This window comes from Tauraco erythrolophus, chromosome 17 (assembly GCF_009769465.1).
Source record: "Tauraco erythrolophus isolate bTauEry1 chromosome 17, bTauEry1.pri, whole genome shotgun sequence".
NCBI lineage: Eukaryota > Metazoa > Chordata > Aves > Musophagiformes > Musophagidae > Tauraco > Tauraco erythrolophus.
In genome coordinates, this window is record NC_141481.1 from 13,395,906 (window position 1) to 13,412,162 (window position 16,257).

General features: G+C 49.1%; 1 protein-coding gene across 1 annotated transcript in view; it reads left to right on the forward strand.

The window, feature by feature from the left end:
* The window catches only part of LMF1 (lipase maturation factor 1), a 200,564-nt gene that overhangs the window by 60,193 nt on the left and 124,114 nt on the right, over nucleotides 1-16,257 (forward strand). The window lies entirely within an intron of this gene.

The following is a 16,257-nucleotide window of genomic DNA, read 5'->3' on the forward strand; positions in this document are numbered from 1 at the left end:
CTGGTTTAGGAATTTTTCTGGTGACAAGGAAGGAGCATGTGGCAGGAAATGCTTCGCAGAATCTTTCGACTTATTGTTGGTGTTCGTTTTAAGGAGGGCAAACACAGGAGTGTGAACATCTTTGGTGCTGCTCTTGTGATTGGCTCTTGAAAAGGAATAAAAGTGAAGTTTGAGACTTGGGCATTGTGGCTTTTTGGTAAGGTGGTTGGGAATCCAGGGGGTAGTTCCCAGGAGCTTTACCCTGAGTTATTTTTCCTTTGTGTGCACTTTACTGAAGTGTCATTCTCTGCTCCATGTTTTCGAAGAGAACAATTGCTGCCTTGCTGTCCCGGTGCCAGTGGAAATTCCCAAGTAGCCTGTAAAAGAATCCATCAGGAACTGACACATCTTTGTTAAAACAGAGGCGTGGCAGGGGAGTGATCCTGACATCTGGATCCGCGTTTTGGGCTTTTCAAAATATCCCAAAACTTTAAGCTAAGGATCATCACCGTAGAAAGAGATTGCAGGTGGGTAGGACGTTGCTGGTCCATTTGCTTTAAAACTCTTCTCTCACCCCACCTCTTAAAGGGCTTCAATCTGTAGTCGAGCTCAATAAGCTCGTAATTATACTCCTGCTCTTAAAAAATAAAACACAGGAAAGACAGACTTTTTTTTTTTTTGTGGTAACCTTAACATTACCTGTTTTCAAGGCAACTTTGTTAGTGGAGAACATGTTATTTCTGTAGATGTTCTTGGAAAACGTGTGCTGTTCACCTGTTGCATCAAAGGGCAACTTCCCAGCCCGTGATGGCTCAGCACATTCAGCTTGAAAGAGCAGAAAATTTTGCTTTTTCATGTGTGTTGTGCAAGTGGTATTTTGAAACTTTGATGTTGCGTTCGTTTCTTTGCCATAGCTATGATGGAGCATTGCTGAATTTTTCTCAGCTTCCTAAATTCTTTCTTGTTATTAATTAAATCGATCTGGTCCTGCTGCGGGGGATCCATACGGATGGCTAAAATGACTCCTGAAGATCCGCTCCAGCATGGTTTCCTATGCCTATAAAACACCTGCATGTGCAGATAATCCTATAAATTTTAATGCAACAGCCCGTTGAAAATATTCAGTGGGGGATGCAGTTGACCCAACAGACATGAAAGTTATTTTGTTGATCTAGTGAGAACGGTTCTATTGTAACGTCCTTGGGTGAGAAATTAGGGGTGGTTTTCATATTAAATTTTTGTGAGGAAGTGTCTGTTGTTCTTGACGTTTTCCCGTTTCTCGTTTTGGACGTCATGTTGACTTGGTTAAAATTGAGATCTTTGAGTTGGCTGGGGAAGGTCCCCTCACACCTTCCCTCGAGCCGGCTGGAGCTGCGTGTCCCCGAGCCGCGGGATGGGTGCAGGGAGGTCACAGTCCCCAGGGCAGCTGCTCTTCGCCCAGGGAAAGATGTCAACAAGTTTGAAGCAGCACTTAAAATTTTATGCACCAGCCACTATTGAGGCACGGTTTTACAGTAGTTTTCAAGTATTTTAAGCAACTGTTTAGGGAACACAGTTGGAAGCTGCAAACTTCCCAGAAATATCCATCCACGTCTTTAATGACAGTCCCACATGACTCATGTGGGTGACCTGAAGGGTCCCAGTCCCTGCAGGACCCCTGTGCAGTGATTCGAGAGGAGCTGGGAGCGTTCCCTGTCTTGCTGGATTAGATCCCATGAGGTGACCTGTTAATCCTCTGAACTGGTGAATTCCAAGATGAAACTCACCCTAAATGCAAGGTAGACTTTGCTTTGACTTTAGGGCTTGGGGGATGCTTGGTTGGTGGTGGGGCTTTTGTTTTATTTTGGACTGGGATTTTTTTGGTGGTGTTTTTTTTGTGTTTTTTTGTGTATTTTTTTTTCAGCAACTTTGTTGTGAATGTATTATTTGGGCCATTTATTACCAATGATGTTTGGTGAAGACGTCAGCATAGCCCCTTTTGTCCTGGATGGATGGAGGCTGGCTCCTGTGGTCTTGAGCCTTCTCAGCTTCTGAAACGCTTCTTCTCAGCCATGATGTCAGTTATGGAAAGAATCAACAGACCATGACACCAAGCGCAGGGGGACGCAGCTAATTTACTTAACGAGTTATATGATCACCAAGTTTGTATCCTGCTTTCCTTTTAAAATGAGAGTCTGACTTTGTGCTTCGTTCCTGCTGATTTGTAATATATATTCTGAATTATGGGGCAGGTCAGATACAAAGGAAAACCGTGCTCACCAAACATCTTTGTTACTGTTCTCTCTGTGCTGCTTCTTAGTTTTATCTGGAGAGCAACAACTCTGGCACTATTTTAGGGAGAACCTTCTGCAGAAGAGATGCTGCCCCGCGAGTCCTATATCTGTCTGGGTTACTGGTGTATAAGTAACAGGCATAGGAGAGGAAAACATGGAAAGGTCATTAAATGGGGATCTATACAAGCAAGTGGAAATCGGTGATTGATGGTATCTTTAATGTTTTGGGGCCCAAACACGTGTACCTTTCCCTCTTGGCTGGGGTAATGACGCTTGCAGGCACTGGGAAGTGAATTTAATGCGTGAAACCGAAGTATCCTCCTGGAGCGCAGGTGCACCTGCTCAAAGGCCATCTTTGATTCCTGCCCTAATCTGAGCAGGAGCTGAAACGTGCACAAATGTGGGCCGAAGGAGGTTTTTCCCAGGGGTGGGATTGGCGGTTGTTATATCTTACACGGGAAGAAAGTTTGACTTTCCCCACATGGTTCTCCGGGGACTCTTCTAGCTGCTCGGGATAAGACTTTCCTTGTGAAATGCCAACCTCCCCTTGGGTCAGCCGGGTTGTCCTCATCTTGTGCTGGATGTGGGGTGAGAAGTGCCATCTGCGGGTTTGAAATGCACCCGAGATGGACCAGCTTGTCTCTCTTTTGCGATGGGATGGCTCCCAGTGAAGACTTTAGGTTCCTCTCCCATAGCTCTCCTGTGTTCTGCAGTTGGTTCCTGTGTCATGAACAGTACCTGGGGGTTCATTTCACTTGGCAGCCCCTTCTTTTTTTTTCTTTTTCCATTCAACATATCATATTTGGGAACTTTTTCCATGTGGAGCTCGAGCGACCAGAGACTTTACATTGGAGCACTAGGAGTTCCTACCAAAATGAACGCTGGTGTGCCGTTGCCCGTTGCAGCCCCTCTTCCTTCAGCCTGTGAAGGAACAAAAGATGGAGCCCAGTAGCTGCTGGAAACAAACCAAACCTGACATTAAAGAAGGGAGGCTGGACCTAAAGGACGTTGTTTCCTAACCCCGCTTGGCGTGATTGTTGCCATCTGTCTCTCCAGAGCACATTAACCAGCCTCTCAAAAGCTTCCTGTATCCTACCACCCCATGTGCTTCTTCACAGCCTCCCAGTTAAAGGATGTTGGAGCAGCAGTTCTACCACGTGAACCGTAGAAACCCAACGGAGCTGGTGGAAGATAACTGAGCAGCTCGGGAAGCTCATGGATGCACCAAGCCTGCTCCCTTGCTTTGCTGCTGCCACCTTTTCTTCTGTGTTTCCCTGACAATCTCCCTCCTGCTTAGGAGGTGAGCCTTGCTCCTGACGCTCAGCAGCATCCCCAGCGTGGTCCTGGTTTCTCCTCTCTTAGTTTTACCCAGGTGGTTGAACCTGCAGCGTGTGAGCACAGTTGTTCAGCTTCAAACTGGTATAAGGGAGTTTTGCTGTTTCCTGGCTAAACCTCCTCCACAAAAAAAAACCCAACCTCATGTTGAGGTGTTGCTTTATGGTGCATGCCATCCCTGGGGGCTGCCTGGGCTTTCCTGGGGGAGATGCCAGCGCACGACAAGCGGAATAATCCGGGCCGCGTGCTTGCAGGCGGCGAGCAGCGCGGGCAGGCTCTGCTTCTGGGGTTTGATTGGCAGCGAGTGCTGGGCTGATCTCAAACATTGCTGACTTTTTAAAAGGCTTAATTATGTGATTCAATCTATATGTTTGATGTTCCTAATAATCCATTAGTGCAGGATGTAAAGACGGATGCTTCCTTAGGAAGAGGCGGAGGCAACAGAACAGCGGTCCCTTTGTGCGAGCGAGCAGCGTGTTGGGAAATAAGTGATGCAAACAAACATTTACGGGGCTGATCTGCCTCGGTGACTCGATGTCTTCGTCGTTTTTGCTTGTGGTTGTCCGTCACTCCCATTTCTTGAAGCTTGGGAGATGCAAAGCTTTGGTTTGTGTTTCCAGGAGAATCAAGAGGTGGGTGAGCGAAGGTGCGTGCTCAGCCCGTTGGCCGTGGACCGAACCGCGGCGCCGTGCCGAAGGGAGCGGTGAGGGGCTTTGCTCGGCAGCGTTGCCTGGTGGTAACTCGGTGGTTTGACATCTGTGGCTACCTGGGGAGACATCGACGGCACGATGCTGCGCACACAAAGCCTCAGCCCTCTCTGATACGTATATTTTTCAACAGACCCAGTTGGTTTTCCAGCTGCTCCATTCCGTGTAGAGCTGTTGTTGGACCTGGTGCATTTGATGGGCTGGAGGATGGTGGGGCTGTCCGCGTGCCGCTGGCCCAGCTCCCCGGTCTGGCTCAGCCTCTTCTCCGACCCCTCGCTGCAGATTGGGAGTTCTGGGGGGGATCTGGGCTCTTGGCAGCCATGTAGCCAAACTGCAGGTTTTTATAACCACCTGATCCCCAGTACAGGGACTTGTTCAAGCAGTAGCTGTGCTTCCCTGGTGTGGTGGAGCAGCATCTTACCCAGTACTTAAAGAGGGCCTACAGGGAAGCTGGAGAGGGACTTTTTACAAGGGCATGTAGTGATAGGACAAGGGGCAAGGGATTTAAACTGAAAGAGGGGAGATTTAGATTGGATATAAGGAAGAAATTTTTCACTCTGAGGGTGGTGAGGCACTGGCACAGGTTGCCCAGAGAAGTTGTAGATGCCCCATCCCTGGAAGTGTTCAAGGCCAGGTTGGATGGGGCTTTGGGCAACCTGGTGTAGTGGAGGGTGTCCCTGCCCATGGCAGGGGGGTTGGAAGTGGATGATCTTTGAGATCCCTTCCAACTCTAACCATTCTATGATTCTATGTCTTGGGGCTTTTCAAAGCCATGTCTCCCTGGAGCTGCCTGGGCCGTGCTGCTGGGAGGACCTTCTGATTCAACAACCAGGGCTGTGGTCATGCACAGCGCTCGTACCCCGTTCAGGTAACGTTAGTCCCATTCTTTTTTTTGTGAAAGGCTTGAAAACAGCTGACTTTGTCGAATTCATGTATTCTGTGTAATTACCTGCTGCAGGTGAAAACCGTGTGCTGGGGGAATCGAAATAGGTGCCCCGCTGGTGGTGGGGCAGGCTGGGGAGAAGCTGGGGGCTGATGAATTGCTAACACGGTGGTGTTGAAACTTCGTTGGTGGCTCTTTGGATCCTGAAAGTCATCAGTGATTGCACATGTAAGCCAGAAAATGCAGTTTCTGTTTCTTCATTAGTTGAGTGTCTAAGAATCGCTGCGTGCATACTTGCTCAGAAATGTGAGAATTTGGTTTTCACCGACACCTGTGTGACTATAGTAACACTGATAAAACTGAGAAAACACGTGTAAAGGGGTGGGAGTGTGGGAACGTGATTTAACTAGATTTTTCAGAAGAACTCTAGGCAAGATTCATCCTGCTGAGCCCTTGGTGGGTAAGGGGCAGCAGTGCTGACTGCCGGGGGCATCTCCTGATTTCTCTGCCATGGGATTTTTCCAGCGTTGCCTGAGCTTTAACACCCCCATCCCGCTTGCAGGGTGATGCTGCACCGCACTGCGGAGGAGCTCTGGCTGCATCTTGGTGTGCGTCGAGCTGAATCTTGACTTGCAAAGGCTGATGCTGTTGACCATAGATATGACTTTGATGATTTCCTCACCAGTTATTTCCAAGGTTGCCTCTGTTTGTTGCACACAGCAGCTCTGGTCTCACACCAGAGGGTTTTTTTTTTTTGACAAGAGGCAGTTAAATGTGGAGCTGTTCCCTCCTACCAGCACATCTTTCTGTTAGTAAAGCAGATATAAACGAGGTGCATAATGAGTTCAGGTCTAACTCTTGGCACAGCGTTGCCTGTCCCAACTGGAGCTGGTGAAGTTTGGTGGTGACGGTGGGACACGTCAAAGACTCATCATGCCAAAAAGCAAAGCAAGCAGTGAGTCCCCTGTAAAAACTGCCTCGCTGCTGGGGACAGAAAATATGGCTTAGGGACTGGGATGGGGAAACAGGTCCCGAACTGAGCCAAGGGAGGAAGTGGGATGAGCACAGGCAGAGCAGGAGCGAGGACGTGGGAGCCGCGTGCGCAGCAGAGGATGCCATGCCGCTCCCAGCGAGGTGCCAGGGCTCTTTCCCACTTGGTTTTTCGAGCTTGGTGCTACCAAAAGAATTGGTGGCCAGGTTCAGACCTGCCAAGATCTGCCCTCGTTACACCTGTGGCTTAACCAGAGGAGCATTAAAGAGCGGACAAGACGTGAGTGGTTTCCATGGGGGTGAGTGGTTTCGATGGGGATGCGTTTGCACGTGCGCCATCCCTCCTGCTCCATGTTTTTTGAGGTTTGGAGGCATTCGAAGTGTGCGTGTAGGTTTTGAACAAGGCTGTATCGGCCGTGCAGGGCCCGCATGGCCACCAGGTGCAAGGGAGCCCCGCGGAGCGTGAGCTGCTGCTGGTTTGCCGCAGCCCTGCGGCTGCGCAGCCGGCGCTCGGAGGGCTGGGTGCTGAAAACAGCCTGGAAATGCCATTATCCGTTTGTGGCTGGCGTTCCTCCTGTAAAACACGAGGCACACGGAATGCCTGTAGGTCAGGTTGGACACGAGGCCAACGGGAAGCGAGAGCTGAGGCTGAGTTTTCCGGCGCCAGGGCGAAGGCGAGTGTTTGCCCACGCATGGCACATGGCCGTGATGCCGTCGGGTGGTCGTGGTCCCTCTGGAAGCGCCCAGCAGTGGTGGTTTAGCTTCAATTTAAGTGGCTTTTCATCATCCCCGTTTAAAGCCATCTCCTGTGCCTCTTCTTACTTTTCTCTTTGCGGGACACAAACGTGGAGCCTGGCAGTTCCCCGAATTACACGCAGCCGAGGGCTGGTGGGCGCTGTGATGGTAACAGGGATCCCATCCCAACACACGCTCTGGACAGGGGAGGTGTCAGTGGGAATATGTGTCAGAAACGGAGATCGAGGAGGCTGAATGCCTTGAGATTCCCACTCTTGTTCCTGCGAGCCTTCTGCATCCCTGCTTATCCCTGTTCCTTGCAGGGGGTTTGGACTAGATGACCTTTGAAGGTCCCTTCCAGCCCTAACCATTCTATGATTCATGGCAGCATAGACACATATATATATATACATAGACACGTGTAGGTGAGGCTGTAGACATGCAGCATGGCTTGTTTGGGCTGTTAATGGAGAAGTGGTCATCTCTCGAGGGTTTCCAATGGTTGTCTCTCGAGAGTTTCCAATGAGCACTTTATTTTGCATCAGGATGAGTTTGCCGTGCCCCGTTGGCAGGGAGCGGGCAGCGCCGCCGAGATGCGTGCGTTAGTCTGGGCAGGTGATGTTTGCCAGCTCGACGATGTGATGTTCTGCACAAATAATGATCGTTACTGGAGGTGGAGGGGATGCAAGCAGTGGGGGTGGAACAGCTTGTTGGGAAACTGGGAGTAAGTGGGGAATTAAGGTGGAGCTGTGTCTTGCGATGGATCACAGACATATGGAATAAGTTACCGGGTAAGGTGGCCGGAGCGGAGAGTATAAGTGAGTCTGAGACATCTTGATTAGTTTCTGGAGGAAAGGATTGAGGAGTGTAGTGAAAAAGCAGGGAAACAGGATTTAAAGCACATTACCACTTTAATTTAAAAGTGCCCAAAGCAAGGAAATTCAGATTTAAAGCTGCCAATCTCTCGCTGGCTGATGCAGGTGTTGGGGTTGGGGGTCTGCGTGCAGATGGGTCCGTGCCCCGCGGGCTCCGCTCCCCGGCCGGGGCTGTGAGCTCGGGCAGCTTAAGCTGAAGCCTCCTGCTTGCCCCAGGAATTAGATCCCTTAATATGTGCGTTATGTAATAATAGAATAATAATATTTATAATATGTATGTGGTTTTATATAATAATATTATCATAATCTGCTGTGTGTGCGGGGTCCTCGACGTCTTCCTTGTGCGATGCCCTTAAACCCGTGGCAGGGCAGGTCCCCGCTTGCCAGGCTGGTGGCACGCCGGGGCCGGGGTCACCCAGGGCAGGGGGGCTTTTTGTCCCCCTTATCTTCATGTGCCGGAGAGCCCTTCCCAGGAGCTGCTCCGTGCGCAGGGTACGTCGTGCGGAAGGTCCTGAGGGGCTCAGGGGGAATTTGGGGAAACTCAAGCGCATCTTTTCGAGTCGTGCTTTGTGACTTGGCGTTGCTTCCCCTCAGTTTGCTTTTTGTAAACAAAATTTCTATTTTTTTCTTTTTTTTCCCCCCTACTTTCTGGATTTCCCTTTCTGAATGTACACTCTGCCTCTCCGAGCCGTTCCAGTACGTCCTCGGAAGAAGCCGCTGCAGAACAAGAGTGTCCCGGAGCAGTTTTTGACAGGCAGAGACTTAGAAAATAATTTAAATCCTCTGGCATTTCAAGTCTACACAAAAGATATGTTTCTTCTTTTACAGGAGGGAAAAATAGATCATTTAAAGTGGTAGTCTTGGGAAAGAAATAGTGCAAAAAGATTTATAATAATTAGCAATAAATTCTTCCACTAAATTCTCGTCGTTTCCTAGTAAATGTTGTCCATCTTTCACACAGAGATGTGTTTTCACAGAGGAAGGATCAGTTATTTCCAGATTATTTGTGTATCATTAGACATTTAATCTCTCTTTCAATTATTTTTCATTTTCTTTACTGTTAGAAAAAAAGTGTTTCTTGTAACCAACTGCAGCAAATTATTTTAGGAACGAGTTGTTCGTGTTAAACTTCATTTTTCTTGTTTTGTTTTTGCTTGGATTCTGTTAAAAGTGTCATAACGTGGGTGGCATTTTAAAGGTTACTGGAAAGGGTGGGGATGTGATTAGCTAATAAGGGAGATGAACTTTCTGGCAAAAATAATGAAGACTTTGAAGCAAACGGGATCTGGATGCCTGTAGTAAAATTGCATTAGATGTAATGAAATAAAAGTTGGAATTTAGGCGATTTCTGTAAATATGAAAAAAAAAAAAACGGAGAGAAGAAGAATCAAACGGATGTAGTTGTCATTTCAGTGACAAGCGTGCCCTGATCCTGGGCATTATGGCTCTGAAATTGAGAATAATTATTCTAATTTGTTTTATTACATTAGCGTGGGTAGGAGGGAAGAAAGGGAGCATTCTTTTATGGCTTTCTCATTATTCATAGGCGAGCGCGGCGGGGCCAGGCTCCCGACTCCCGCGCCGGGGCTTCATGGGAATTTTTGGAAAATGATGTCTGCAATGTTCTGACCTTTGCCGTCCCAGCTGCAGCCCTCCTCCTCTCTGCAGGGATCCCACACTTGACTCCTTAGCAACCTCCTTTGTGCCTCTGATCTCTCTCCATTTGTCTGGTAATAGCCCTTGGCAGGAAGACGTGTTGTTCCTTGGGTGGCTGTAAAAGGCAGGAGCCGCTGATGCCAAGTGCTTTGCACAATCCCTTTCACCCGCGCCTTTGCAGCGGGTCTTCCCAGTCAATGGGATGCTGGTGCGGCTCTGGTGGCTTCTCAAAGGGTCTTTCTGGGAGCCGGGGGAAAATCCAGCAACAAATAAAACAAAACAAAAGTCAACACCGGTGACTTCTGTTTCAGGAAAGTGTTCTCCAGGCCGTCGAGTTGAGGGACTTTGCAGTTGTGGTTTGTGGTGGCTCCAGTTTAGCTTTCGCCTCGGACCAACCTGCGCCCATCGCAGCAGAATCATAGAATCACAGACTGGTTTGGGTTGGGAGGGACCTCAAAGATCATCCAGTTCCAACCCCCCTGCCATGGGCAGGGACACCCTCCACTACACCAGGTTGCCCAAAGCCTCATCCAACCTGGCCTTGAACACTTCCAGGGATGGGGCAGCCACAGCTTCTCTGGGCAAGCTGTTCCAGTGCCTCACCACCCTCAGAGTGAAAAATTTCTTCCTTATATCCAATCTAAATCTCCCCTCTTTCAGTTTAAAGCCATTGCCTCTTGTCTTATCACTACACGCCCTTGTCCAAAGCCCCTCTCCAGCTTTCCTGTAGCCCCTTTAGGCACTGGAAGGCTGCTGGAAGGTCTCCCCGGAGCCTTCTCTTCTCCAGGCTGAACAGCCCCAACGCTCTCAGCCTGTCTCCATAGCAGAGGTGCTCCAGCCCTCGGATCATCTTTGTGGCCTCCTCTGGACTCGCTCCAGCAACTCCATGTCCTTCTGATGTTGGGAACTCCAGAGCTGAACGCAGTGCTGCAGGGGGAGGTCTCCACAAGAGCAGAGTAGAATCTCCATGTTCACCCCTTCTACAGGTGAGACCTGTCCGTCCCTGCCTCTGCGGGATGGTACTGGGCAGGTGGGGTTTGGTACCCTGAAGGTGGGTTGTTCCAGAGAATCTGGAACCTGGTCCTGTCATCTAAAGGAGTCGTGTCAGGTCCCTGGATTTGAGTGTTTCGGGTGCTGGGGGGTCTGGCGAGACCGAGCAGCAGCGTTGCTGGCTGTGCCCTTATACCTCTGTCCTATAGTCCCTAACAATTTATTATTTAAAAAAAAAAAATAATTTGGCTTTGTTAATGCTCCTTCCTTTTCCGTAAACTTGGGGTCTGAATTACAGCTGGTTTTGTCTTTAAGATACACGGATACATAATTTGACTTTCAAAAGATGCTGCAACCACTTTCCCTGTGGGTAGCAGGGGCTGGGGGTTGGCTGCATGTGCCAAGTGCAGGGCACCTTTTGGGATTTTCTCTGGGAGCGTTTCACATCCATATCATGAGAAAAAAAAAATCTAAAATATAGGATTGCCTGTCATTGAGATTTTAATTTTTTTCACCCATCTTTTGTATTGTGAAGACACAGAAGGAAGGTCTTTAAATTGACTCTAAATTTATAACGCTGGTGCCCCGTAGCCCACCCTCCTCTCCAGAGCGGGGATCAATAGGGGTTTTGCAGACATAGCTTGAGTCACCAGGCTTTTTCTCGGCTTCCCGTGCTATTGGCCTGTCTGTACCATTTTTTTCAGAATTAATTTTGGGCTGAAAAAGTCTCAAAGAGTGCTTTGTTCCTCCTTGACACTCACTCCAGGGGAAAAAAAAAAAAAAAAGGGGGGGGGGGTAGAGAAAAAAAACGTGGAAAATCTGACATCTGCATTGTAGAGAAAAATCAATAGATAGGGAGGAATATAATTATCCCCCACTCCTGAAAGAATTTTAAAGATATTTTTTGTAACAGTGACTCATATCGGCTTAGAGCTTGAATGACATTTTAATTATTTAGGCTTTTTTTTTTTTTTTTTTCATTTTGAATCACCAAAGTACAGCAGCCCCAAAGGGGTACAGTTGGGCAGAGCGGGCTGCACGAGATGAAAAGGAAGGATTTGGCATGTCGGAGCTCAGCCACTTCCCTGCCCTGGAGCGGGAGCTGCCCGGCTCACGGGGTGCCCCGCTCCCCAGCAACGGGGCACGGAGCGCCCCTGGCTCCGTGGATCGTGTTTGCTGGTGTCGGGTCAATAAGGAAAGAGTTTTATCTTCCTTGGAGATGTTCTGTTCCTTAAGTGGAGCGTAAAATCCTCACGGAGTTGTCTGTGAGGATGAATCCGTCGGGGCTTTTGAACTCATCCTTGTGCCTGGGCTTGGTCTTTTGGGCAAAGGGGTCAGGGATGAACGTGGGGCTGGTGGAGTCTGATGGGGAGAGGGGACGTGGGTGATGTCGGGGAGTTTGTTTGGTTTTTGCAGGTTTAATTAGAAGGGCATCAGATAATTAGAAGGGCAGTTGGAAGGAGAAAGAACGCAGAAGGAAAGAGGTCTGAAGCGAAGCTGGAGGTCAAAGAGCGTGGCTGGCACCGTCTGCGTGGGGCAGAGGTGGGATGAGAGCTCAGCAGGAGCTCTGGGGGAGCTGGAGGTGCCAGTTAGACCCGCGGGGACCTTTCCCAGAGGATGCTCCACCTCATCTCCGTTGGGATGGCTGAGCTGCATCCAGGTGGGATGACAGCCCAGTGGGCAGCCGAGTGGGGAGGACCCACGGAGCAGAGATGGGTTTTGGTGATTCTTGTTGTCCGTGGTGCCTGATGTGGACGCGGTGGCCGGGCTCCTCTCCGCCGCGCCTGGGACCGACCCACAGCCTGAGCCTTCAGCAGGTCCTTCTGGATCCTGGGGTTCCAGGGGGGCTCCCCTCAAGGAGCCTTTGCCAGTGGCAGCAGGGACCGGGTGGTCCTCACAACTCGGTGTTCTGCTTAATCCTGGTGGCAGGAGCTGGGGATGAGACGAGGAAAAGGAGCAGTGTCCAGATGTTGCAGATGTCACCGGAAAAAAAAAAAAAGCAGTAAAAAAGCAAGGAGCTGTTCTCTTCACATGTTCATCCTCTCTGTGGGTTGAGGAGGGGATCCCCGTGCAAATTCAGATTTCAGTACCCTAAAACCCAACCGTGAGGCGTCATGGGAGGACACAGCCGCTTCGCATCCCTCTCCGGTCCTGCCGCGTTCCGTTCCCTGCGCCACCGCGTGCCGCAGCCTTCGCTTTGGCACTCCTGCCAGGATTTAATCACACTCATGAAACGCAGAAATCGAAAGCTGTGGGTAAACTTCCTCTCTATGGCTTAATTTCCCCCGAAATCCCTTTTGTTGGATACTCTTTCAGTGATGGGGACAGAAAGGGGGCACGTGAGGTTACTCAGTCGAGCGAGACGGGAATCGATGCGGTGGGAGCGGAGGGGTGATTTTGATTTCCACTCCCAAAGCCCCCTGGCCGCCAGTTGGCAAACCTTGCAAACGGATTCAACAATCTACTGCCTTTGAAAGAGAATTTATTAGTCATAAATTAGCTATTTTTCAGCAGGCTAACTGAGTTTTATGAACTGGGCTGGTTCGGTGCCTTGCTGGCTGGGTCGAGTCCCGCAGCAGGCAGGAGGATGAATTTTTGCAGCGTGGGTTTTGCTAAGAATTTCCTGGGAAATATATGTATTTATTTTTTTTCCTGGTTGCTTGTGGATCTGCTGAATTGACTGCGTGGTCATCTTTCCTTTAACGCCGTAAGTGAGCTATCGAAGTTAGTGATGCTGCTGGAGGCAAAATAGGGTCTTGTTCCACGAAGCCAATATCTTGTCTATAGCAGACGAATAAAATAAAAGTACAGTGACAAAAGTCTTCCGTGACACCTGCGGTGTATCCGTGGCTGAGTTTGGGAAATGCTGTTTGTACGTGACCGTGAGCGCACGGAGCGGGGCTGGTGGATGGAAAGTGCGTGGGCCCTGAGCGAGAGCGGGGCTGGTGATTAAAACCAGGCTTTTTATTGAACACCATTAAAATTAAAAAAAAAAAAAAAAAAGTAGAAAAAAGTCCTAAATGTAATTTTCCTTCCGCTGTGAAAAACGCTGGAGAATTTAATGCACCTTAATTGTGGGAGCCCTGGAGGTTGGCGTTTCCCGAGTCCGAGCAGGTGCTGCATCCCCATCCTCCCGGCGCTGCTCAGCTGTGCCCCGAAGGGACCACACTTCCCAGAGGAGAAGGTATGGAGCACATATTTCATTCGGGATGCTAATTCAATCCAGGGTTAACGTTTTATAGTTCTCACGCGGACAGCAGCACCGGGAGATTTCCGAGTGTGCCGAATGGCCCCGAGCCGCAGTCGGCTGTAAATTAATATAACAAAGATCTCAGCTTTCCCCTTCCCGAGGTGTTCTGGTTGCTGGAAGGGACTGGTGTGCCCGGTCTGGCTGCCACGAGCTCGGCCAAAACCATCAGAGCCCGATGTCTCTGTAGCCACCGTCCCATCAGTATGAATTTAATAATTCTGCGCAGAGCTGGATTCAGAGCAAGGCCACGGAGGTGAAAGGGCAGTTGCTGGTTCATGGAGCCACCTGTTTCCTTCCCTTTAGCTTATATTTAATTTGTGTTTGCCTGTATCACTGCAGAAAGAAAATCAACTTTAAAAGCCGTTTCCCTGTCCCAACACATACAGATACTTTTTAGTTTTATCTGATGATTAGAGGCGATCGTTAAAAGGGAAAAATTCAAAAAATGTTTTCAAAAATCCCTGTCTCCCGCCCATCAGTCTCCAATTCTTATGTCACAATAAATGCAGAATTCAAGTTTTTAGCTAATGCTCTGCTCGCTCAGAACTAGGAAGGAACTTCCTAAATTGGCCAACTTTAAAAAAAAAAAAAAAAAAAAAAAAAGGAAAAAAACTTTTCAAGGAATTTTAGGATTTCGGAAGCAAGAAATAAGTTAATGCGCTGAGCTTCCTGTAGAACATCATCTCCGTGTTTCCCAAATGGTTGCATCGGCCAGTGACAATATCAGGAGCATTATGCCAAGCTGGAATAACATAAAACCATGTGTAAATGGGAACAATAACTTCTCATAATAGCAGCGTCTGGAATAGAGAGGGGAAGCCGCGTGCCACAGGACTGGGTGCTCCTGGCTGGTGGGAGGTATTTTGAAGACATGTAGGTGTGGCACTCAGGGACATGGTTTAGTGGGACTCGGCAGTGCTGGTTTGTGGTTGGATTCGATGATCTAAAGGCCTTTTCCAACCCAAATGATTCTCTGAGGCACCCACAGGGCTCAGGGCTTCCTTCTGCCTTTGTGCATCGTCCCACCCGACGGGACCCTGCTGGGTGGCACGGACCCCTGGGTGCTCTCGCCATGCCCATAGTAAATACACTTTTGCAGCGTGGCTCAGGTGCTGTTTTCTAATTGCCTGGGATCTGGAGGTTTTTTCCCTTATTCCAGACTTGTGAAATGTGGTCGGTGGTGTAGGATGACCAGGAGGTCATCCTACGCTGGCCCGTAGAGCCCTGCCGCACAGGCAGCCTGACTTTGCAAGTTTAATAAAAAGTCAGGGAGATGCTTCTGTTGGACAAGGAGCTGAAAGTGGGATGAGAAAGGCTTTCCTCTTCTTCCTGATGGTGTCTTATTGTACTCATTGAACTTCTTCTTTACAAAAATTAGAGACTCGTACATGTGAGAGAATGAGTGATGAAGCTGGAGACTGGTACAGCAGGTTTGTGGTAGCAGCTGCCACTTGGGGGCTACTGAACGTTCTAAATACCTTCATAGGTTCTTGGACTTTGAAGGTATCAAGCAGATCATACTCTCAAAAAACATCCCCCAAAAGTAGCGGAAAAGTCATTTGTTGGAACATTTCCATCCTGGTCTTTCTGACAGTCAGGCGTTGCCTCCAACGCAGCCTTTAAGCAGCGGAATACCAGGTTTGTTCTTAAATCTGTTCCACCAAAGGCTGATCTGTGGAGCTCAGTTTCAATGACATACTTATGCTGCCAAATTATTTCTTTCCTTTCCTTGTTTTCCATTTAATTTGTCCATATCGTTCACCTCTTCAACTCTGCTTAATATTTGCCCCCCCAGATACTCCTTGCAAGATGTTTGTAGCTTATGTCCAAATGAGAGGAGGGTCTTCCAGGTCTGCTGGAGTCTCACAGGATTGTCCCACGTCCTTGCCCTCTGTCTCCTTTTCCTTCTGGTCCCTCGCAGGTCCTCTCCTCATCCAAAGACAGGACAGTTGAGGCACATTGGAGCTGCATTGGCCTCTGCTTGTCTGCGAGCAGGGGATGGGGATTTTTCCCCCCATGCTTTGATCTGTGGTATAACAACATAATCTGCTGCAGCTGTGGAGTCCAGGCCAGTTCAATATCCTCGGAGAAATCTTGAAAACAGATTGGGAATTGTTAGCAGACTGAGAGGAATCCAGTGGATGTCAAACTCCAGCAGATGCGGGGATCCCCGTTTCCTCCCTTCTGTCCTCCCTTGGACCCAGGTACCGTCTCAAACTAAGTTTGCATCTTCAAGAGAACCAGAGCTGACTTCCAAAAATGTCAGCAGAATCCAGATAATTAGGGGACAGCATGGAAAGATGGTGTCAACCCAAGTGTGGAGCAGTAAGGTACGTCAGAGCTCGTCCCTGGATGTGCCCATACCCATGGATCACAGCAGGATTATTTAGGAAGCCACCACAGCACGTTCTCCTTTCTTGCTCCTCCTCAGCACAGAAGCAGCTACGGAGCACGTAGATTTTCGTGCACTACCTGCTCTTGCTTCTTGGTCCAACGTCACCTGAAATCTGGAAAACTCACGTGCCAGTGTGGGAGTGGAAGTGGCCTTGAAGGCAGCAGCAGGGTAAGGAAGACTTGAAACACC